At 39.9% G+C, this 24,195-nt stretch overlaps 1 protein-coding gene across 7 annotated transcripts in view; it reads right to left on the reverse strand.

The window, feature by feature from the left end:
• Positions 1 to 24,195, reverse strand: part of CELF2 (CUGBP Elav-like family member 2) — a 536,651-nt gene that overhangs the window by 318,183 nt on the left and 194,273 nt on the right. The window lies entirely within an intron of this gene.

The raw sequence follows: 24,195 nt of genomic DNA on the forward strand, positions 1-24,195 counted from the left end.
CATCTCGTCAGCCCGACCCCAATCTGTCCCGTTCCAGCTCTCTGGAGCCCTTTGCAGAGCCATTCCCACCCCAGGCTAGGATCTCTCAGATCTCATCAGGGAAATGGGGCCAGGTCCTTCCAGGACTGAGGGAACCCCAGGTGCTGCAGGAAGTTCTTGGTGGTGACTCTCACACATAACACACCTTGAATTATCACCAAATCCATGCCCCACAGCAACACTAGGGCCACAGGGCATCTAAACCCCGTGTGTTTTAAACAGGGAGGACTGGAAATTAGAATTCCTTTCATAAACTTCAGAGACATCTCCCCCTGTGCACAACAGTGACAGTTACATTATCATCTGTCAGCTACTGAAGTTCTCCCCTCATACTCTGATATTATCAACATCCATGAAATTTTGCCCATCTTTTTTAATAAAAAAGAAAAAAAAATTCAAACCCACAAAATCCCCCAGAGCCCAGCAAGTCGACTGTTATTCTTGCTTTTTCCCTTCCACTGCTGAGTTTTACCTCCATACTTCCACATCTTTTCCTGACAGAAGTCTCAGTGGCCCTTCCTTGTTTTATGTCCAATAATGTGCCTTTTAAATTTTCTGCTATTTTTAGATCTTTGTTAGTCTGGTTTACTCCCTGTACTCAGTTCACAGTTACCTCCTCTTGCTTTTTCACTTGTCTTTTACATCATGTTCTTCTTCTCCAGCTTGCTTTATTCTGGCAATTCTGATCTGTCTTCCTACACTTGCCTCCAGAAATACAGTTTCCTATTTCACCTCCCCTACTATCAATCAATAAAATTCAAATGCAAGTATTCTATCCATTTCACAAAACTTTTTTAGTACATCAGAGCTGTTCCATAAAGCCCAGTTTTCCCCCAAACCATGTTGGCAGTGAACCTGGAATATACACAAGTACCTAGTGCAAAAAGTACCAATATATTGCAATATTCAGCTATAATAAATTGGCACTTCAATTACTTCTTAACAGCTATGCTGTTAATAGTTTTAATCTTTCAGTGCTGCTTATCTGAAAGGTTCCCACATCACTTACTTGGGATGGAGAAAAAAAAGATTAAACTAGCAAATATAACAGAGCTTGATCCTTCAAAAAAGAAAACATTGGAAAAAGATCGATTTTCAAAGTGAGTCATGGAAATCATAAATTCCTGTACTCGTTTTAAAGTGTTTTCTACACCAACAAAAGCCCAGATCTGTCTTGTTGAGCTGTATAAAGCAAGCCAGCACATGTGAATTGCAGCTTTTTTAGCTATCACTAAATAAGCTCTACTTGTTAGCTTTCTAATCACAGGCTTTCCACTGTTTTCTTTGATTATTATGTGAGATGCATTCACAGGCATCTTAAAGAACAGTTGGAGCACTACAGATATAGTATGGGTCTTCTCTGAAATTTCATTATGTATAGATTAACACCTCCAAACAGGCACCATCCCACACAATGGCAGCCAGAAGTAGAGAACAACAACAAAAAAGCAAAGCCATAGACTTCAGACTGAAATATTTCCTTGAATTAGGTTTGTTTTTCGAGTTGAGTTTACATACATGAAGAATTAATACCTTTACACTTCTTATTTTTTTAACAAGCTGTAAATCTTTCTCTTCCCTATTATTTCCCTGAAAAACAAAGATTTCAATTCAGTGATTAGCAATTGAAGAGATAAACAAAAACAGATCATGCCTTCACCAGCCTCCTGTGTTTTCACTAGGGGAAAAAAAAAAATCACTGAGAACTTCACAAAAAACTTCTACTCTGCCAGAGCTGAGAAGTAACTTGTCCAATCACAACATTAGCATTCACAGGAAGCTCCAGAAATTACATATACACACAGAGGGTGATTTAACTGCACGCTCTTTCATTTCCCCTGGATGAAATCGCTACCAGGCTACAAAGAGATGTAATTAATTGTCACTGCAAACACACACAGACACACACAGGCAGCACCAGCCTGTCTGACCCACTCCTCTGCTCAACCACTTTAAGCTCACAGACCATTTAAGTGGGGGCATTTCCTTGCCCTCCCCATCTCCCAAGTCCATCCAGAAATAATAAGTGACTCTGAATTCAGTTTTCCAGCTGCATTCCGTGTTCAAGGTAGCACTGCTCCAGCTCATATTCATTTTATATTGTAGAATTGTTGATGTTGGAAAAGAATGTTTAGATTAAGTCCAGCCATTAACCCAGCACTGCCAAACCCACCACTAATCCATGTCCCCAAGTGCCACATGTCTTTTAAATCCCTCCAGGGATGGTGAATCCACCACTGCCCTGGGCAGCCTGTGCCAGTGCTTGACAACCCTATCAGCAAAGAAATTTTTCCTAAGATTGAAGCTAAACCTCCCCTGGTGCAAGTTAAGGCCATTTTCCTTTGTTCTTTCACTTGTTACTTGGGAGAACAGACCAGCCCTTGCCTGGCTGCACCTCCTGTCAGGGACTGACAGAGGGATTAAATCACCCCTTGAGCCTCTGTTTCTCCAGGCTGAGCTCCCTCAGCTGCTCCCCACAGGACTTGTGCTCCAGACCCTTCCCCAGCTCTGTTCCCTTCTCTGGACAGGCTCCAGCCCCTCAATGTCTTTATTGTATTGAGGGGACCAAAACTGAACCCAGGATTTGAGGTGCAGACTCACCAGTGTCGAGTCCAGGGGACAATGTTACTGTATGCAAAGAAGGCATTAAACACCTCAGTATTTTCCTCATTCTTTACTATATTTTCCCTTGGATCCAATAAAGGATGGAGATTCTCCTCAGCCCTTTTGTTGTTGCTGATTTATTTATAAAAACATTTTTATTGTCTATTACAGCAGTAGATGGATTAATTTCTAACTGGGTTTTTTGGCCCTTATGCTTTTCTCCCTGTGTAACCTCTCAACAACCTTTTATTCCTCCTGCATTGCTTGTCTCTTCTCCCAAAGGTCACAAACTTTCCTTTTTTATCTCTCTGTTCAACCAGGCCAATCTTTCCTCAGCTTGTCTTTTGACATATGGGGACACCCTGTTCCTGTGCACTTAGGATTTCCTTCTTGAAGAATATCCAGCCTTCCTGGACAATTTTGCTCTTCAGGGCTGCCTCCCAAGGGACTCTCAAACAGTATCCTAAACAGGCCAAACCTTGTCCTCCAGAACATTCTGCTGACCCCTCTCCTTACTCCAAGAATCTCAAACTATCATTTGTGATCACTGTGCCCAAGACAGCCTTAGACCATCACATACACACCAGTCATTCTCTGTTCTCTGTTCTCAAATAGCAGGTCCAGAGGGACACCTTTCCTCACCAGATGTGTCAGGAATTTCTTCCACACACTCCAGGGTCCTCCTAGACTGCTTCTTCTCTGCTCTACTTTATTTCTGGTCTACAGCTGGGTAAGTTGCAGTCTCCTATGGGAACATGGGCCAGTAATTGTGAGACATTTCCCAGCTCCTTATTAAATGCTTTGTCTCTCTTTGTCCTGGTTGGGTGGCCTAGAACAGAAACCCACCAGGATGTCTGCCTAATTCACCTTTCCCCTGATTATCACCATAAATACTCAACCCTGTAATCACCAAGATCCAGACAATCAAAGCCCACCCAAACCTACTCCATCACCTCTCCCCACCTGTCCTTCCTGAACATTTTCTGCCATGCATTGCAGCACATTTCTGTGATGTCAATTATGTCACAGTTTTCCTGCTGCTCCCTGGCTTCCAGCTCCTCCTGTGTGCTGCCCATGCTGCAGGCAGTGGTGTAGATGCTGTTCCTTCGGTTCTTGATCCCACCACCTTTGTGGAGACAAACCCAAAATCTCTGTAACCATTCTCAGGCACTTCCATGGTTTCCAATACAATTGCTTTTTTGCCACCACGTGGATTTCCATCCCCTGAGAAGGCAGAACAAAGGACCTCACTAACACACTGTCCCTCAAGCACTGGTGTGCTACCCCTGCCTTACCTCTTGTGAGCCTGGTTTTATCCCCCTCCCTCTTCAAATCTGGTTTAAACTTTTTCCAGTGAGCCTTGCTGACTCCAGTGCAAAGTTCCTTTCCCTGCTGTGAGACAGGTGTAACCACACTGCTTCCAGCAGGCCTTGTGTAACATAAACAGATCCATGATCAAAACCTCCAAATTCTGCCAGAAACACCAGGCTCAGAGCCAGGTATTGATATGCTGGCTCTTCCTGTTCCTTCCCTCATCATTCCCTGAGATTGGAAGGATATGGGAGAGCACCACTTGTGCTCCTAGCTTCTCACCATCTTTCCAAGGCCCTGAAGTCTTTTCAATTACCCTCAAACTTCTTGTTAATTTTTAATTTTTTTATTTTATTATTGCCTACCTGAAAAATCAATATTGAATAGTAATCACATCCTGGCTTGTACCAGGACCCAGCCAGACTAGGGAATTGCTCATCCCCCTGCGTTTGAGCCCCACAGGGTGCTCAGACAGGGAATTGTGCCATATCTGCTCTTAGATCCAGCTAAACACAAAAATGGGAGAAAGACAAGGGGTTTGGTGAGAACCAAAGGGGCCTCACTACCCTTTGATTTATGTGACAAAGTGGCCCCCTGTGCAAATTTTTGAATACCTAATAAAGGCTGATATCCTGAATTTACCTTGTAGAGGGCACTTTTTCTCCTCTGCAGTGCCTGCTATCTTCATGGAAGTGGCAGAAATTAAATATATCTGAGACCTCTGTGCCTGTCAAATTTGGTTACACTGTATTAACTGGTGTAAAAAGCAATAGAGACAAGAGATGGAAAAATAGGGGCTGACAGACAATTCAACTATAGAATCCCTGCATCTTCAGTGAATGGGGTGGGGAGAATAAAAAAAAAGGAAGGTAAAGGGAAAAAAAAGGAAAGGGGAAGGGCAGGAAAGGAAAAAAAAGGAAAGGGAAAGGGAAGGAAAGGGAAGGAAAGGGAAGGAAAGGAAAGGGGAAGGAAAGGAAAGGAAAGGAAAGGAAAAGGAAAAGGAAAGGAAAAGGAAAGGAAGGACAAGGAAAGGAAAGGAAAGGAAAGGAAAGGAAAGGAAAGGAAAGGAAAGGAAAGGAAAAGGAAAGGAAAGGAGAAAGGAAAAGGAAAAGGAAAAGGAAAGGAAAAGGAAAAAGGACAAAGGAAAGGAAAGGAAAGGAAAGGAAAGGAAAGGAAAGGAAAGGGAAGGAAAGGAAAGGAAAGGGGAAAGGAAGGAAAGGAAAGGAAAGGAAAGGAAAGGAAAGGAAAGGAAAGGAAAGGAAAGGAAAGGAAAGGAAAGGAAAGGAAGAAAAGCAGTAAACTAAAACCTGGCTCCCACAACTCCCATGTCAGGAGCAATCACACACCAGATTTTTCCTGTGGTCAGTCATTTATGTTCAAACTCTTCACTGCAACCTCAAAGGATGCAGAGTATCTTGCACTGAAGGAGGGCAACAAAACCAGCCCAAATATGAGAAGAAGGGCCAATACAAAGCAAAGCCAGGCCTCAAAATCACAGAAAAACCCCAAACTCTTGCCTGACTGACAGCTGAAAAGCCTTGGATAAAGCTGACAACTAGTCAGCCTGTGAACAGTGCTTTGGGCAGACTGTGGTGAGTATATAATCAAATAAGAGAAATTTAAAGCAATTAGTACAGGTTAAGAGTGAACTCTGCACACCCAATATTACCCAGCAATTTTACTTGGGCAGCCCTAAACAACAGTGGCTACCAAAACTCCATGCATGTGCTTAATTTCTCTTTACTTGTGCTACAAGATTTCACCTCTGATCCAACAAAGCTCTTAAGCATGTGGTTAACTTTAGGTGCTTGGCAACTGCAAATGAAGGGGAAAAAATGCTTTTGCACTTAAGAGCTCATGATTTGTTAATCTTGCTGCAGCCTCTGGGCCTTTGTCAAGTGAAAAAGAATCTGAAAGGAAAAAAAAACCCACCAATTTTAATTCTGAGCTTCTCTATGAATATAAAGTTGGTCGCTTTGAATTCTGCCACAAACCATTACATTACCTAAGTGTATAAAACTGTACACCAGGAGAACAGAACAGGCCTCCCTGCTCCCTCTGCTTGCTGTGGATGTAAGCAGAGGATCCAGCCTGTGCACGGAGCTTCCGTGTGAAACCTCCCACCAGCAGCAAGACTCCAACACCATTTTTTGATCACAGTGAATCAGCAGGACGGCTAAAAACCTTTGCTGATGCCATAGAATAAAAGGAAAAAAGGGGAGGAAGAAAATCCCAGTATTTGAAATCCGGGCCTGATCACACAAAGCTGCCAGAATTCAGCCCAGTTTCAAAAGGATTTGCCGAACAGGAGGCTCGTGCCTTGGTTCAGCCAAGACACACCATCTGCCTCCCAGCAGCACTTGCTGAGATTCTGTGGGAGTTCTGCCTCCAAAGTGACAACGTGATGTGGCCCATTGTCCTCCACAAAGCGAGCGCCTACACTTTTAATGGATGTCATTTCAGGCAGGCGTTTTGGGTAAAAGGGAGAAGGGAAAAAAAAAAGAATTTAAAATACAGCTAAGTGAATTTGGAGCTGAGGATTTGATCTGCATTCATTAGTCATCAGCATTCCCAGAGATAAAAGGTGATCTTGATTAACCTGAAGGAATTTTGACCTATCTCCACATGAACCTTGCATTACTGTCTATTTCTGATTCATCTTAGTGGGTGCTATGCTCTCCCCCATTCACTGAGAGAAGAGAAAGGTCCATTCAGGTACATTATAGTAGAGACAGAGATTTAAGATGTGCAGCTATATCATCCTGTGGCAAACTTAATAAATAATCTACAAATACTTCACCTGGCTGGAAAATTTCCAGACATGGAAAATTTCCAGACAATGGTTTTTATACTTCATTATTTCCAAGTAAATCCCTCAGAACGAGAAGGTTAGCCCCTACAAACATATATAGTGCTGATACAAATACATATTCTATACACCTATCAGATTGATTTCTAAATCAATTTGAACAGTGTAAATTATTTTGGCGAACTATAAATTGTTGCAAAACATATTATGGGATTTCCTGTGCACTTGAAGCCAGACAAAATGACCTAAATGATCTTGCTTAGACAGAAGTTAAACTCTCTTTTTTCTTTTTTATTCCCTCTTTTTGCTTGCTTAGTTTTTGGTTTGGTTTTTTTTTTTGTTTTTTTTTGCTTTTTTAAATTTATGCTTTGCCATATTCATTATTGCTTCTCATCAGTGCAGCTGACATGGGTTATTGCATTACACATGCCAGCAGACAGACTCCTACCTCTTATAGACTGCTGCCTACAAACTACAAATGTTTATTATTCTCAATGTACCAAGTGCCAGATAAATCAATAGTTCAAAAGCCTTGCTCAATTCAAATGGACTTTACAAAGTACTGCACTGTAATAAACAGATGCAGGCAGAATGTTTCCCCAATTGCTTACCTGACACAACTCTTATCGTGTAGAGTAACACAACCACCAGGTTTTTCTGACTATGCAGAGTCCCAGTTAAGTCAAGAATGAAATTATCCTATTAATCACAGATGAATGGGGTGTATAGGCAATGACATGTAGTAAATAAAGTGATAAAAGAGAAATACAGGGACAAAAGTCCTCACAGAGATTACTCCTAATGTGTTGGGCACTGTAACGGTTTGGACTGGTCTCCATTTCCTACTCAGCAAAATTTCTTCTCATTAATGGTTTTATAGGTCCCAGAGAGTTTAAAGAGCCATCAAGACAAAAAATAGCTAGTAAATTGCAATGAAAGCCATGAACTTTTTTCTGTTGTGCCTAGATCTCCTCCACATCCCCACTAATGGTCCTGCTTCACAAACCATGTCGTTGGTTTGTAGGAAGTTTTACAGCACCAAGATGAGGACCAAGAGACAGGCACTCTCATGGATGGACTGAAGGACCCAGGCAAAAGGGTTAGACTTCCAACACGACCTTCAATTAAGTCAGTCTGGCTTATTTATACAGAAATGATGGAAGATCTTAAACTTTTGCCCTAAATCGTTTTACATCATTGAGCTCAATCCTAGTCCGAGCCCAGCAGAATGTTTAAAGTAAAATGGATCATGAAGATCTTTAAAACTCAAGGATTTGCTCAAATTGATTCAGGCTTTATTAAAATGCCATGCAAAATAAGAATAATAATTACCACAGGGCAATTCACTTTTGCCTTTCTTTTTCCTGTTCTATTAGCAGATTTCAGTCAAAACAGAGCAATGACTCCAGCTCTCTTAAAAGAGTTGGCAAAAGAGTTATCAGCTAGGGATGGCATTGTAAGTACCAGCCTGCCCACTTTCTATCAATCAGATACCACTGGCAGAGCAATAAAGAAAGAGTGAGATAAGAGGAAACATCTGTCAAGCAACATCCCAGACAGGCGAGAAAGAAGGAAAGCAGTCTGGAAAAAGAACAGGATAACAACAAAAAATTACCAGCAAGTAATTTTCCCAGTGTTGTACATTCCTTTTTCTCCCACTCTATGAATAGAAATTGGTCAGATAGCCCCAGTAGTGAGTTTGCTATTTGAGGCAACTTCTGGCTGAAAGGATTTTTTAGTGACAGATCATGTCTGAGGAGCCCCACTTTGGCTGGTTTGACAGCTTTCAAGGCAGTTTCCCAGCACTCGAGCCACTTGAAGGAGGCATGACACTTCACATTTACAAGGTACACATTAGATAGCAGCAGCCAAGCTGATGTGCACAAAATACAGAAGCTCTTCCCCCCAAGGAAAAAAAAATGACCTCAAGGCTTTGGTCACTTCTCTGGGCACTTGAAGCACAAGAATGATTACACTCTTTATACAAAACTAAAGGCAGAAAAGGTGATGTCTGGAGACATCTCCAGCAGCTGCATAGAAAAAAAAAATCTTATTTTCTTGAGGTTGTTTTGAGTAGCCATGAGATGAGCAGGCTGTTGAGTGCATTGTGGTTATCACAAAACATTTTGTGTGGTGTGGGTGGAGAGTTTGTGTTGTCCACCAATAGAGATTAAATATTGAGAGATCAAGAAAAAAGAGGCAAACTTAATTCTGATGTAGGGAAAAAAGATAAATATGACAGAGAGCTATGCAAGCTTCCAATATTCTTTGAATTCTCAAGTTCATTTTATTAAAATTTATTTATTTGCATAAGAAGCCATTTAGGACTGAACTTGCCACAGCACAGGAAAGGTAGGTCTGATAAATACAGGAAACTGTGTTTGTTGCCTTTTTTCTTTTTTTTTATTAGTTCTTGACATATTTTATTTTCAAATTGGTAATTTCTAAATAAAGTAAAAAGAAAAAAAATGCATTGCACATTTGTCTGCTGAACTGAGGATAGCATTAAATTAATCTCCCTTGCACTGTCTTCCTTCTATCACTGGTCCTGCTTTACAATATATTTAAGATATTATGGAAATTATATAATGAAATTATAATACAATGCAATGTAATACAATATAATAAGAAAAAAAAAAACACTATAAATTAAACAAAACCCTACCCTTTACATTGCTGAGTTTTCTCCAAATTTGCTTCTGGTTAGGACATACTTAGACTGGAATCTTTTACGAGTGTCCCTCTGGCTGCTTACACATATAAATAGACTAAAAGGGAATGATCTAGAGAGGTTTTTCCTCCCTTTCAGTTTATAAGAAAACAGCTTGTAAATACTAGAATACAAGGCATTTTAATTTAAATGATAAAAACAAGACATGAACTATGCCTAAATTTGAACTGTCAGCTCACCCACACTGCATGACAGAAACCACAAGAGTTTCAGGCTGGGGTTGAATGAGATTTCATGCTTACCCAGGTCAAAGTCATAAAATTTTTAAATGTATGTTTTGGAAAGACAGGATACAGGATTATCAGCTCCTTCACTTTTACTGCAAGTCCCATGGTAGCACTTAGCAGGATGCTTTTTTTTTTTTTTTTTTTTTTTTTTTTTTTTTTTTTTTGTTATTTACTTTAAAAATAAGTTTCTAAGATTCGCTTTAACTGAAAGGGAAAAAAAACCCCAAACCAACCGAAACCAAATCAGCAATTTAACATCCCTGTATACCTTCCAGCATTTGAAAGAACATCCTCCTGGTTTCTTTGAGGAGCCATGCCACAATGTTTTGATGAGAATCTCCTAATAGCCTCATTAGGATGGATTGCAGTCCTCACTCCAATTATGCCTGCCTTGCTCAACACATTTTTGGCTTTGCCATCACTTGGGAAAAAGGAGGTGTTTTTCTTGGACTCTAGAGGAAAGACTGGTTTTCAGAGTGACAATATCTCAGGGTGCAGCTGTGGCTGTGACCCTGGCTTACTGCAAAATGGGTGCTGCTTGCAGGAGTTCCACCACTTCCAGCATCTATTTACTCCTTGTTTCAGAGGCTGGGATTGCAGTAAGCCATGAGTGTCCCTAAGGCACTCATTCCTCAGAGTTTACTGGGTTTGGATTGCTCCAGTGTTTTCTACCTCAGGGATTTTCACATTTTTAAATGTTTCCCACAAAAGGCCACAGCTGGGAGTTAAAATATCCATTCAGGGTTCCTCCCTGCCTCACTCCAACTCCTTTCCTCTTGTCTCTTTGAAGGGGAAATAAAAACAACATGGCAGCTGAAAAAGTCCTGCATCCATGGGTCCTTCTGCATGATGGGAAGTGACAGTGTTTATTTTCCATTAGGAGGAAGTGCATTACTGTGCATGGAAGGAATTAATTGCTTTCCTTTGATTACCTAAAGGCTGACCACCTGTGGGTACAATCAGCATTGTTTTCCTCTCTTGATGTAAACAAGAAAGTAATTGAAACCCTGATGTGCACCCAGCAGTAAAAAAAGAGCAGGAAGGAGCAGGTCTGTAGCAGCACTTTGGCCTGTCTTATTTTCCCCAGTTGCTGCTGATATAGGATTTAGTATTTAAAACAAAGGGGAATTTTTCTTACAGATTGAGGTGATCTCAGTTACCAAACTGACATTATGTTCTTGAAACTGTATGAAGAAGCCCATTGTTCTCAGAGCCACAGAGTCATGTTCAACCAAAGGTAAGTGTCAAAAAAATACCTCAAAGCTCAACCCAGACTCTTGATCACTTGCAGCTCAGGCAATGTGGAACTTGCAGCCACTGGGACCTTTGCCTGCACCTGACATAAAGTAAGTTCTCAGGCTTTTCAAAAGTTTTTGCTACTTTTTACAAAGTAAATTACATGAAGAATTGTAAATTATACAGTGGTTGCTGTGGAACATTAGCCCTGAAACCCTGTATAAGCTGACACTGAAGCATGCTCACAGAAATAAAAAGAGCAGGACTGAGTAGGTGGTAAGGTAAGAAACCCAGCTCTGTTTCCTTCCTGGCTCCAGTCACATATCCTATAATCCAATCAAGTTAAATGGCAAATTCAAGTGGCTACTTCACATCATAATCTAAGAGAAAGAAGCGAAATTATTAAAAAAAAAATACAGATTTTGCACAAAGAAGTATTTACTGATGAGTGTTATTTACTCAGTCAAGGATCTTATTGTCTCCAGATACTCTATCTCAGTTCTGCCATCCCATCTACTGGACAACACATTTTCAGTGCATTGAGAGAGCTCGAAAAAAAGCTCACATGGAGATTTCTTGGGAGGAAGTCAATGTGTTTAGGTATGCAGATAATGTCCAAGCACAGATTGGGTAACAGCAAAAAACCAAACCACTCTTCTTTATTGTCTCATCAGTCAGCCAGATGGATGGGTTCTCTCAACATATTAAATTCTGGATTCTTTCCTTGAGCCTTTCCTGCATCAGCAGGGGCAGCTTCCAAAACATAGGCTACAGGCACATGACTCAGAGTTTTGCAATACAACAAATTCAATGAGAAAACATGGAAGATAAATTATCATCCAAGTGGACGATACTTATTTGTTTTCCTTGCAGCTCAGAGTAGCCAGACTAAAAGAGTTCTCTCTGCAGGCAAGTCCTAATACACCACTTCAGTGTGGATGTGGAGGGAAGATGCTGCTTTGTCTTGAAAGACACACACAGAGGTGTGAAGGGGAAGGTGGGAAGAGCACCTGACTCATAGAAACATAAACACAGAGTCCCATATTTACAAAGCCCTGTGGGAAATGGGATTTTTCATTTCATAAAAGTAACTTTTGGCACAACACTGTCTACACAGAACTGGGGAAGTTTCAGGTGCCAAGTTACCACAAAGTTATGAGACAATTAGAGAGAGCCCAGAAGACATCAGAGAAATGGTCCAAGTTTCAAATGCTGTGACCTGCAGGTAGCAAAAAATGGAAGAGCTGGAGGTGCTGTGATGATCTGGAGAGTAGATGGGCAAGGGAAGCTTCAGCATCTTCAAAAGCTATAGATCCACTTCTGTACCCTTCAAATACAGGAAAGGCTGCTACAAAAAGAGGAGAAAAATACCTTCTCTGTGTCCAGGTGCCAGGAATGCAGAATTCACATAACTAGACATGCTTAGAGGCAAATATCTGAATTACATGTTATCAGTGTCATAGGTTAGCATAAATGTTGGATCCCAGCAAACACTGACTTTCCTTGTGGTCTGTGTCCCCTGGCCCTTTATTTCACATGCATGGAGTCAAATCCTGCAGTCCAAGGACAGGCTGCTGTCCTGTTAAGGGGACTTGCAGCATCAGGAGTGTTTGGGTTTGGCAGCTTAGCAGACCTAGGGAGGCATCTACGATGGAGGCAGGACTGCAAGGGGAGGGGAGGAAGTAATTAATCAACTGCAGCTCCAAGATTTTCATGTTATATATAGGACAAGATTCAGAATGAGGTGAAAAGTTACATGATGGCAGAGGCATTTTTTTTTTTTACATTGAAAAACTAAGATACATGGGAGAGAATTTCTATAAAGCTGCAAGAAAAAAAAACCACAAACCTCTCTGAAAATTTCATAGAATAAAATATAGATTTAGAGGAGTAGAAAGAAGAACACACAGTACTCAAATGACGAAAGAAATCTTAATATGTTGTCACATACACAAGGCAAAAAAATCACAGGTCAACAGTAAATAAGTTTTTATTCTTTCACAATTATTAAGGTGGTCTGGATATCAATTTTTAACAGAGATTAATATAGATTCTGATCTGAAAATCTTTTAATGGCTGCTGAAGCAGTAACCATGGGCAGGACAGCTGTGTTATTGCTCATGCAATGGCAAGTACCTACATCATATTTCACCTAGCATGATTGTTCACTGTTCTGTCCAATACTGCTCTCCTGCCAACACTGAATTTTTGCCAGTTAGTTTTTTTCCTCAGCTGATTTATTCACCCCAAAGCCAAATCTTTTAGCTAAAACAAATCAAAGTGAAATCATCTGCTTCTCCAATTTCAACAGCTGCACATTCTAGTTTTGCAGGGAAGGAGAAGAAAAAAAAAATAGTATCCTGCTGTTATCTACTAAAGGCAAGACACCTTACAGATAAGAAGCACCTTCAACAAGCATGGGTAAGTCCCTTATACTTTCTGGAAAACAATCTAGTGACAGGTCAGTGAATCAATGTTTTCCTTGCTGAGGTCAATACTGAGCAGTGTAGGATTTGTATAGGCAATCAGGTAGTTGATTAGATGCAGTGGTGATCACTAATGCTTAAGCTATTACTTTGAGTGACTGTTCAGGGAATGTTGCAAATGCTCTCTTGTTGGAGGGAATCACAGAGTGAACTTTTTATAAAATGCCCTTCTGACACCCTATGCTTAGAGCTTTGGCTAAAAATATTTTATGCATCTTATGTTTGAAATAACAAGATGAAACAGATTTTAATTCCTTTCTGGACTAGGCGTTCAGATAGAGGTCATAATAGATTGATGTGATTAGAAAAAGCAATGGGCAAACTGAAGCAAAAGCTTTATGAATATATTATAGGTTTACCTCACTTACATCCCTATAAAGTAGCAAGATTTTAGGCACCCCAGTTCATCAAGCAGAGCTATTGCTCAGGTGCAAGTAGCAGCCCCTGAAACAGGTCTCTGTTGCAGCTGCATTCAAAAAATGGACAAATTGAAGCACAGGAAATTAAATTATTCTGCACAGACCACAGACACCGTTTGTGACATTTGACATGGAAACCTGACCCCGAGTGCCAGCCCAGGAACACGAGCCAGGAGCTGAAGGAGGGATTGGTGAGACTCTCAGCATGCAGGCACTTACACGCTGGGACCTCTTCACCTTTGGAGGAGAATTACAGTTTTAGGTAATGCCTGTGTCCAATTTCTGCTGAAGTCAGTTGCACACAAATAAATGACCCCTTTAGTTCCACACAGAGGCTGGAAAGAGTTTAAAATTAAAAAAAAAAAAAAAAGGAAAAGAAAAAAAGCGTGTGGATGGAAGGAAAAAGAGGAGACAAAGGCCATCTCACAGCACAAGGAAACAGAACAATTAAGTTTTACAAGCTCTCTTTTCCCCTGCACCCCCCATGATTAATGACCGTGCTTTACATGCCTTAAGGAGTGGGCCCAAGGCTTGTGTATCAGTTTTTACAATCTGTTTTTAATGTGGAAAGATAATAACTGTGCAAAATGGAGCAGGCTGTATAAAAATTCTCTCTGCAAATGTGATTACACATAAAACCCATAAAAATTGTACAAAGCGATAGATGAACCAAAACTGAACAGCTGTAGTTTTTCATTATTTTGGAACTGAGCAGAAAGAGTGTATGTATAGAGAATGACTTCAATTTTTTTAATCTTCTGGACTTAATTGAATTATACATCTGCTGGGAATTTAAAATTTCAGGAGGAATATCACATTTCTGCTAAATTGAATTCTATATTGCTGAAATGAAGAACCGTCTGTGAAATATTAGCAATAAGGTTGATATATTTCAATAAACCCCTAGCAGTATAGTTCAAAATAATGTGGCACAGTTATACAGAGATACACATATATAAAACTTATTACAACTAAGATCACTGGTAACCTCAAGACATTTTTAGCCCAGAGGACAAATTAAATAAAGTGTCATGGTTTTTTATGTTTGTTTTTGGCATTAGACAAATAAATTAATGACTTAACCATTTTGTGGATGCTGCAGAACCACTTCTTGCATAGCTCTGCTCTATTATGTAAAATGTTTTTATTTCTGGAGAAGTAAAAAAAACCAAAAAAGCCCAGTACCAAAACCCAAACCATGAAGTGCCTCAATTCTAATGCAGCTGAAGAGTTCAATATTGTCTAATGGAAAAAAAATAGAAAGAAAATGTGCTTGGACATTTCTCAACCAGTGCAACACACAGATGAAAATGAATGGATAGATTCTGCAGACAACACACAGTTTGGGATGTGGCATTAAGCACTATCACAAAAGTATTTCTTGAAAGGTATATTAAATTGTTTCATAGTGTGAAGAAGTCATCTAAATGGTTTAGTTTTATTAAGAGAAAAATAACATGGAGAAAAATGGAGAAGACAGGTAAAAGCCACAGTGAAGATTGACCATGTACTTGAGATGACAGGAATAACCTCCTGGATTCAGCTGAAGGCTGTACCTGCTGCTGAGACAGGCTCTGGCCCTTGTAGGTTCTCCATCACAACCACCCCCTTTAGTACTACACTGGCAAATGGTTTGCACACAGTCTTGATGAACCAGAACAATCCAGGCAGTGGCAGGGTTACTTAAAATCCTGCTGCTGACCAGTTCAGCCCTGTAGGAACTGGGTTGGGGCATTCCCTCCCTCCTGTGATTTCAAAGAAAACACTCTAAGGTCTTATAAGCTCCAAGGGGAACATCAATGGCTGGGGCCAAAATGCTGCATTTTGGGGCAATTCAGCACATGGCCTCATTGAGCAGGTGCAGTGAGACCTGATCCAACAGATTCCAGGTGGATAAATTCCACTTCCACCCTGCATGGTGCTGTCTGCAAGCCCCTTAAACATTGTAGGGTTAAAATAAAGAGAACCACCCCTCAAATGCTGGACTATCTGCAGTGCGTCAATATGGCTGCTACAAACAGCCCAAATTGCAACACATTTTATTAAACATCCTGGCCAAAACCCAGCTCTCTTATCATGTGGTGTAGTTTAAATACAAGGTGTCATTTAAAGAGTTGTGTTTACTTGCTGAAGAAAAAGCAAATGAGTAAGGTAAGTCATTGCCAACATTATTGTTAAACGTGCCAATTTTTTTTTTTTTTAGAAAGGGTCAAGAAAGCTTGCTAAATTCTCCCTGAAGATACACATACACACACACACAAAAAAGAAATTGCTCTTGCAACAGAACAACTTAATTAATAAACATTGATTGTGCTCATTGACTGCTGCAAATTGTATTAAATATTAACAACAACATTTTGTATATTTTATATTACTCATGAAAGTTTTATACCTTTGCCCTACAGCAGCCATAGATTTTACATAAGCTTGCAATGCAAGTGACAAATTATTAAGTAGTGCTGGGCACTTCTATAAATATTAGCTGCACATTATTATAAACATATACGATGCCTTTACTTATATCTGTGTGTACTGGGAAGGTGGTGAGTCCCTGGCACAGGTTGGCCAGAGAAGTGTGGGTGCCTCACCCCTGAAACCAGGGAAGATGAGCAACCTGCTCTAGTGGAAGGTGCTCCCATGGCAGGGGTAGCTGGATCTAGTAATCCTTTAAGGTCCTTTCCAACCCAAACTGCTCCATGATTCCATGATAAGAAGGTTATTTTCAAAACTAATATGCTTCAAACCTGGAATTGCTGATGGCAAATTCAAACCCTGATAGCAATGTTTGAAAATCCCAGGTTGTGCAGTGATGAAGTCACTCCTGGGCACATCATTTCTGTGATACCAGCTCTGGCTTCACTTTGTCTTGCCTGGGACTATTAAATCCTTATTGATCAGGGTTATGCAAAATATGAGTGAGGTCTGGGGACACGCTGGGGACAGTGGCCATGCCACACTCTGCAGCAAGGCACCACACTGCCCTTGGAGGGAGGGCAAGCATGAACAGGACAGACAATCTGTTGAAAGACTGTGGACATCTTCACTGACTTTCAAAGAGACAAAATTTCTGAAAACTTCATCATTTTTCACAGTGGCTCACCACCTCTATGCTTTCCATTAAAAATCACTTAAAGCACTCATGCAAACAGCTCAGCTTAAAGCATCCATCCCTGCAGAGGACAGGAACAGCTGTGAGACACACAGAGCCTGACATACAGAAAGATTTTACCACAGCAACAAAAATACTGTATCTAATCCAAACTGAGAGGGAATTGAGATAGAGAAATCATTATCCTTTCTGGAACTCTGCCAGGACACAGGCCAGCACGTGTTAGTGAGTTGACACCACCATCTTACCAAAATAAAGAGGAATTCTATTGATTATGTGGGACCAGGCTTTAAAGCATTCATATCTTGGCAAATGATAGCTGAATGGAGGGTTCTTTTTTCTATTAGCTTAGGTTTTGGGGTTTTTTTAATGGCAGCTATTGGAAAAAGTGTGCAGCTAACATGCTTTTTTCCAAAGGGATAGTGTTAATGGAGAAATAGTGGCATCCAGGTTTAATTAATTAGTCTGCGAAAAGCAATTTAGATGATGGGACATCTGCAGATGACAATAGCTCATTTCAGTCTGTTTTCATAAATGCAAGGCTTCTCTTCTCTCTAACCTCTAATACATCTCACCCTTAAATTATTTTTCTCTTGTCTGTCTTTTTTTCTTTTAGCATGACAGAGACAAAAGTATTAAAAACACACTAACCTGAAGTGAAAATTATATCAATTAAACTTTTTTTTTGTAACGAGTAGAGATCAGAGTCAAAAGCTTTTTCTTTAAGCAATATAAAAACTTTGAAAATCAGACATGAAAGGTTTTGAAAGGTTCAGGTAACCAATCAAGGGATGTCACTGACTTTGGATTTCAGCTCTAAGCAAAACACAAATTAGTCTCTTTTTTGAGGCACATTCCTGTTCATGGTACTAATTCTACAAAAAAAAAAAACAAAAAAACATTTTTAAGGTGACCTCCTCAATAGAGATGGAACAAACCCATACCCTGGTGATGGGGGATTTTTGTACTGTCTAGTTTGATTTTGATTTTACTGCTCTTCATTTCTCAACCTGAATTCCCCATTAGGGAATAATTCAGTCCAATTGTCTACTACTGTCCAAATTTAGGCAGAGACATTACACATAACTTTATAATTAGTTTATATAATTCAGAAGACCACAGAAATAATAAAAAATCATACCATGCTTCCTCCTGAAAAAAAACCCCAAGCAACAAACCACCAAGTAACCCCAGAAAGTCAGACTCTGTGTCCATTCCTGACACTATGTGATTCATTATGTCTTTACCTATTTCCACAAAAATATTGGAAAATATATTACTCCCTACTGCTTGAGAACTGAAGGGAAAGTGTTTCACATAAGCACACAGAGCAGACCAGAGGGCATGCTCATTCCTGCCAGAGAATTTGACAGGTTCAGTAAACTATTTATGTACCTGTATGCAACACCTCCAGACACAGACAGTGAACTGAGTGGATTCAACCATCTTTACTGCTGGCCTGTAAGTAAATTAAATCTGCATCTTGACCATGTTGCCTGGAAGAGGTTATTCAATTATTTACAGGGCAATAACAGGTAACTGCACTTTACAGCAGTTTGTAGACAGCCACTGTACAGTTTTTGAACTAAGAAAATATGAACTGTGGCAACCAGGATACATTAGAAAAGAGTAAAAAAATACCCTGCAGACTCAGAAATACTTCTCACAGTGTTTTCCTCCAAGGCTTCTCAAGTTTCTGTGTCATAGCTATCCTTGTCATACAGTCAGCAGAACATGTAGCATCTGGAAACAGGATATTGCTGGAATACCATATGATTTCAGAATTTAAAGGTTGCCCTGTTTCTTCCTTAAAGTCCATTTTCAGGGCGTTGGTTCCCTCTGTTTCCCCTTTTCAAGCTTCCGAGTATATTCTCAGTTTTAAGTGCCAAGATAAATTGGAATATAAGTAGCAAGAAACTGAAATCCTTACCAGGTCAGGAATTTAGGAGTCTAGAAGAATTTGGCAGCAATGTCACTTTAAATAGACTTTTAGCCTCCTGGACAAATCTCCTTTGATGCTTTTGCTTTCTGAAGTTACCATCTTAGTAAAAAACAAGCCACAATTATTTCCCTGTGTCTTCCACACTCTACCACACCTGCTTTGCTGCAGACAAGTATTTACCATTGGAAGACACTTTGGGACACTGTTTGCATGAGAAATTTCAAGTTAAGCTGTGCTGTAGCATTGCTTAGGTAGGTAGGTGTCCACATGGCTGTATGCAAGTCCATGTGCTCCACAGCAGCCAGCTGGAACAGGCCACACAGGGATTTACAGAGTTCTTGGAGAATTAACACGCTGGTACAGGATGCAGGAATTATCAGGGTGATGGAAACTGTGAGTGCCCAAAGCCACAGGAGGAGCTGAAGGTCCCTGCTGGCATTCTGCCCAGGATTCAGGGCAGGGGCTAGGATCACATTAAACACAGCCAGCACAGCTCTGGCTGACAAGCAGGGGCTCCTTTTACTTACTGAGGGTTGCTGTTGAACAGCAACTTGCAAACAAATCAGGGTTTCAGATTTGTATTCCATTAATCAGATGTATCCCTTGCTGTATGCGGCCACAACTCTACACCCCAGCTCAGAGCTCACCCATGCTTGGCTCCCACCAGTGAGCCATTATCAGCTTTGGCTTTCTTACCTTCAATTTTGCAGCTTTATATTGCTAAAAGTGCCAGAGGCATGAGCTGTGGCTCTCACTCTGATCACAGCAGAATCCCAACTCTGTGTGTCAAGTCACCTGCCACCTCTGTACAGCGCCTTCAATTAAGCGGCATTGTGTGAAAGTAGGAGCTGGGAGAAAAAAAGTTGAATTTGCCCTAATTGCACATCAAAATAAAAAATTATGCTTATTGAGAGAAATCAATGTAAAAGCCCTTTCTCTGAAGAGTGAACATAGGGCTAAATCCTTGGGCTCATTTATTTCAATCAGGAAGAGAAATGATTGTTAAACAAAGTTCCCGAAGTTCAATTTTTTCACTTCCAGATAATAACATTTTCCCACTGCTACTTGAAGTGATGCAGAAGGCTTGTGCTTTTCCATTCTACATTTCTTGGAAAATTTATTTGCTTTTCAGAGAAAAATTTTATTGGCGAGAAACTGTTAGTTTACTGTTTGAAGAATTTTTTGGGAATTTCCAGGGTGGGTTCATCCCCTGCTCTGGCTGACCACAGAGGAAACATCACCTTTTTTCACAGCACATGTCTACATACCTAAATTCTCATGTGCTTGTTTTTTGTTTGTGTTTTTTTTTGTTTTGTTTCGTTTGTTTTTTTTTTTTTGTTGTTTTTGTTTTTTTTTGTTTTTTTGTTTTTTTTTGTTTGTTGGTTTTGTTTTGGTTTTTTTTTTTGGGAGGGCGTTTGTTTGTTGGGGTCTTTTATTTTTTTTTTAATATTGGTGACATACAAGGTATTTGGGTTTTTTTTTTTCAGGATTTGAAAAAGCATTTGAAGGGCTATAAATAGGACACATTTCCCTTTCCTGTAGAAAATGTACACCATCCCCTTAGATCATATAAACCTTCCCCTCCCATCAGTAGAAAAGCTCCCACCATGACCAATGGATTGCCACTTTGCCCAGCTGCAGCTGCTCCAGTTTGAAGCAACACTCCCTGGTTTAACACTCCTTGCTCTCTTCAGAGCAAGCCAGAGAGTTACAAATACAGATTTTGTAGCTCTGGAAAGGAAAAATGGAAGAAGTTTAATATCATGTGCCACCCTAATCACAAAGAGAGGCAAAGCTAAAAGATGTGATGAATGCTAAACTGTAAAACACACACTTTTGCTCTTTCGCCTTTTCTAAAACTTAAAGTATCTAAACCACTTGAAGGGTTTTATTTGGAATAATCAGAAAAATCATGCAGCAGTTAGTGAGATCACTAATTGAAATCAGGTATCATCATATCTTTTCACTGGTATATAAGCATAAGTATTTAAGAAAGACTCTACACTGATAAAAAATATGTTTGATTAATAAGATATTCCCGTTTCTTGGGCAAGGTCCTCTACAGTGAGACACATCTCAATTCTCAATTTAAACTATTTGGGTATGAAATAAGTGCTGAAAACACAGTAATGGATTGAGAATGGAAGATAAAATAACTATGCACAGCCATAAGAATTGAACTTGCTCTCTTTGCAATAAGATTGTTTTATCTGCCTGGATTCACAGGACTTGGTTAAGAGCTGGGTGGGCTTACAGGTGTTAAACTAGCCATTGGCAGGATATCATGGCTTCTCCAAACGCTGAGGAAATATTTTTCTCCTTCACAGCAGGAGCCACATGCATGAAAAATCTCAGGCAAATTGGATTTATCTGACTTTACTTTTCTTCTTCAGTGAAGATGTGGAAAGATGATGATTAAGCAGGCAGTTTGCTCCTACATTTTAATTCCAAATTGTTTCCACAGGCTCAAGTCTCAAATGACATGTGCCTTTTTTGGCTTGTCTAATGTTGGAGTAAGTAGATCTGTGCATCCCTCTCCACTCCCTGAAAGACTAAAATTAGGTTTCAGGGCTTGAGATTGCCTGGATGACTTAGATTCCACTTCAGCTTCTCTTTTGCATAGATAGCTGCAGTAATGTTCTTTCCTAGGACAGACTTGCTGCTTGGAGTTTCTAAGACTCATCACAGAACTGAAAACAAACCTTTACAATGGGTCCAAGACAGAGAAATTCATAGGAGAAGAATAAAACAGCACTTGTCTTCAGATTGTTTGGGACTGACTGCTACAACTCCATTTTAGAGAGGACAAAAAAGAAGCAGCCTCTCAAATTGCAACACATTTTAAACTATTTGCCCTTTGGCCTGTTGGTGGATGCTGGATGTTATAAATGCAGCCACACAGGACAGCCCTGAAAACAGGCTGCAAGCCTGCTGATGTCTGTCTCTGCAAGACACTTAAATAGCTCTGACTTTGCTTTTCCAAAGCAATAGCATTGATGAAAGCACATCTAAAAAAACCAAAAACAAACCAAAAAAAAGCAACAACCCCCCCCCCAAAAAAAAAACCAAAACCCCAATAAACCCAGAAAACAAAAGCCAAACAAAACAACAACCCCCCCTAACCCACTCTCCCCCAATCCCAATCCAACAGGGAATTTAATTTTCTCTCTTAAACACAAGTATCTTTGAATCCCTTTCTAAAGAGAAAACAAGCTGTAGGTAAAAAGTAAGAAAAAGGATTCACCATTAATGAATACTGCATGAATGTACTCTCCTTTTTAAAATTCTCTTCTCCTGCCATGAGCAAGATTTTGTACTAAAAACACCCTTATCCTGAAAAACACAAACAACACAGTATTTTGAATTAGTGGATTTTTACAACTGAACTTTGAGCACTTCAGCTCAGGAAATGAAAACAAATATTATTTAATATTAAGATTCCTGTGCTGCTTAATGACTTAAGCCCAAACCTACACATTAAATCACCATGTAGACTCCTTCACTCTGTCAGAAGTTGTGTTCATCACTCACTCATGTGCTCCAGGTATGGTATTGGACTATCCTGCTTCTTTAAAATTGAGTATCTGGCTCAAATTAGTTCTCCAGGAAGGGAAAAGACCACCTGCAGGAGGCTAACTGTACTCCATATACCCAGCTCACATCCCAGGAAACATGTTCCAGCTACAAAAAATCCCTTCTGAAACACATTTTCTGATATAGAACCTATCACTTCTTAATAGGAGGATGTTAGCAGCTTCATAACCTACATATATTATCTTATTTTAAAGACATGAAACCCCTACTTGTGTTGAAATTGCTTCTAAGTGACAAATATGAATAATCTCCAAGGACTTTTGCCTTTTGCTTTCCGATGATTTCCTTATACTCATTGCAGTTTATTTTAATTAAATTGTAATATGCTCTGAATTTAGGTGCTTTTGTACAGAGCCCAGCACAGTGGCAGACAAGTCTGTCTGGGTTTTCTGAGCCTAGCAGTTTACATGAGAATTTATAGATGGAGACACCTCGTTTATATATCTCTCCACTATTTTTCTGAAGTACCCTTGAGCAAAAAAAGAAGAAAATTACAAAGTAAAGATCTAATTTTTAAAAAGGGTTTGGCAGAACATGCAATGACCAAATCAGCCTCTTTGTGTTAAGCTGTCTTCAGGGAGTGATTCTTTTTTTTTGTGGCTGTGAATTACTGTTTTTAATATAAAACCATAATCATGTTAGTTGTTTGCACAAAGTAATGTGGCTGGCATGAGACACTGTTCCATCCAATCCAAGGACAGCATCCCTCATGTCCAAAATCCTTTTGCTCCTACCTTGCCTTTGGAACTGGCATAACCTTCCATGGAAATAGCCCAAAGTGTAACACACCCCTCACCTGTTCTGTTCTTAAAGTACAAGGAGAGCTGGACTCAAAATTTTGGAGGATAAATTGGATTGTGAATCTCTCCTGCCCATGAAGTTAAGAGCACATCAGGAAAGCACTTTCATAACCCCCTCCAAGTGCTATTGAGTTATGTCTTCATAATACTTCATTACTATAATCCTGATTTTCTAATTCTGAACAGAGGCCCCTAAGATACTAAATAATTTCTCCAGGGTCACACAAGATGTCTATTGCCAGCTTGGAATGGGAACCTGATTCATATGGATTTCAAGTCCCATGCCTTGACCTAGTTTGATCTATTGATTAACCATGGAGCTTTGTCTCTTTATCAGTCAGATGTGCAATTAAACTCTTGTCCTTGCAATGAAAAGAGGCTGAATACCATTTAGAGGCAATCAAATAATCCAAACCTATTTGGGTATTGCTTCTGATATTTTTTTTCTAGGGGAGTAATGAAAGCTGGAAACCCCAAAAGGAAGGTTTGAGACATCCACTCCCTCTCACTTTAGACACCTGTCAGGCCACACATTAACACATACAGAACTCCTGAGCAGTTATACAGAAAAAGCAGTTGTATGGCATTGCCAGATCTTCACTAAGAGTTAAAAACAACAACAACAAAAAAGTCAGAAAGTATTCTGCATGACAAAAATTTGGACAAACAGGCTTGATTTCTTCTTGACTAGGACACCTGTCATGAACAGGTTTATTTTATTTATCTGTTCCTGTTCTGTAAAATGTAAGTAAAATGCTAAAGCCAAACAACACTGTTGGCAGTGATTAACATTAATTTTATTTTTATTCTGAGAGCCTTGCAGTCTCAGTGGCTAAAGAAGGTCTTACCTGTGTACTTAGTCTTGTTTTTATTGTTTCACAATGCTAT

The sequence above is a fragment of the Erithacus rubecula genome (genome assembly GCF_903797595.1).
Source record: "Erithacus rubecula genome assembly, chromosome: 4".
Taxonomy (NCBI): Eukaryota; Metazoa; Chordata; class Aves; order Passeriformes; family Muscicapidae; genus Erithacus; species Erithacus rubecula.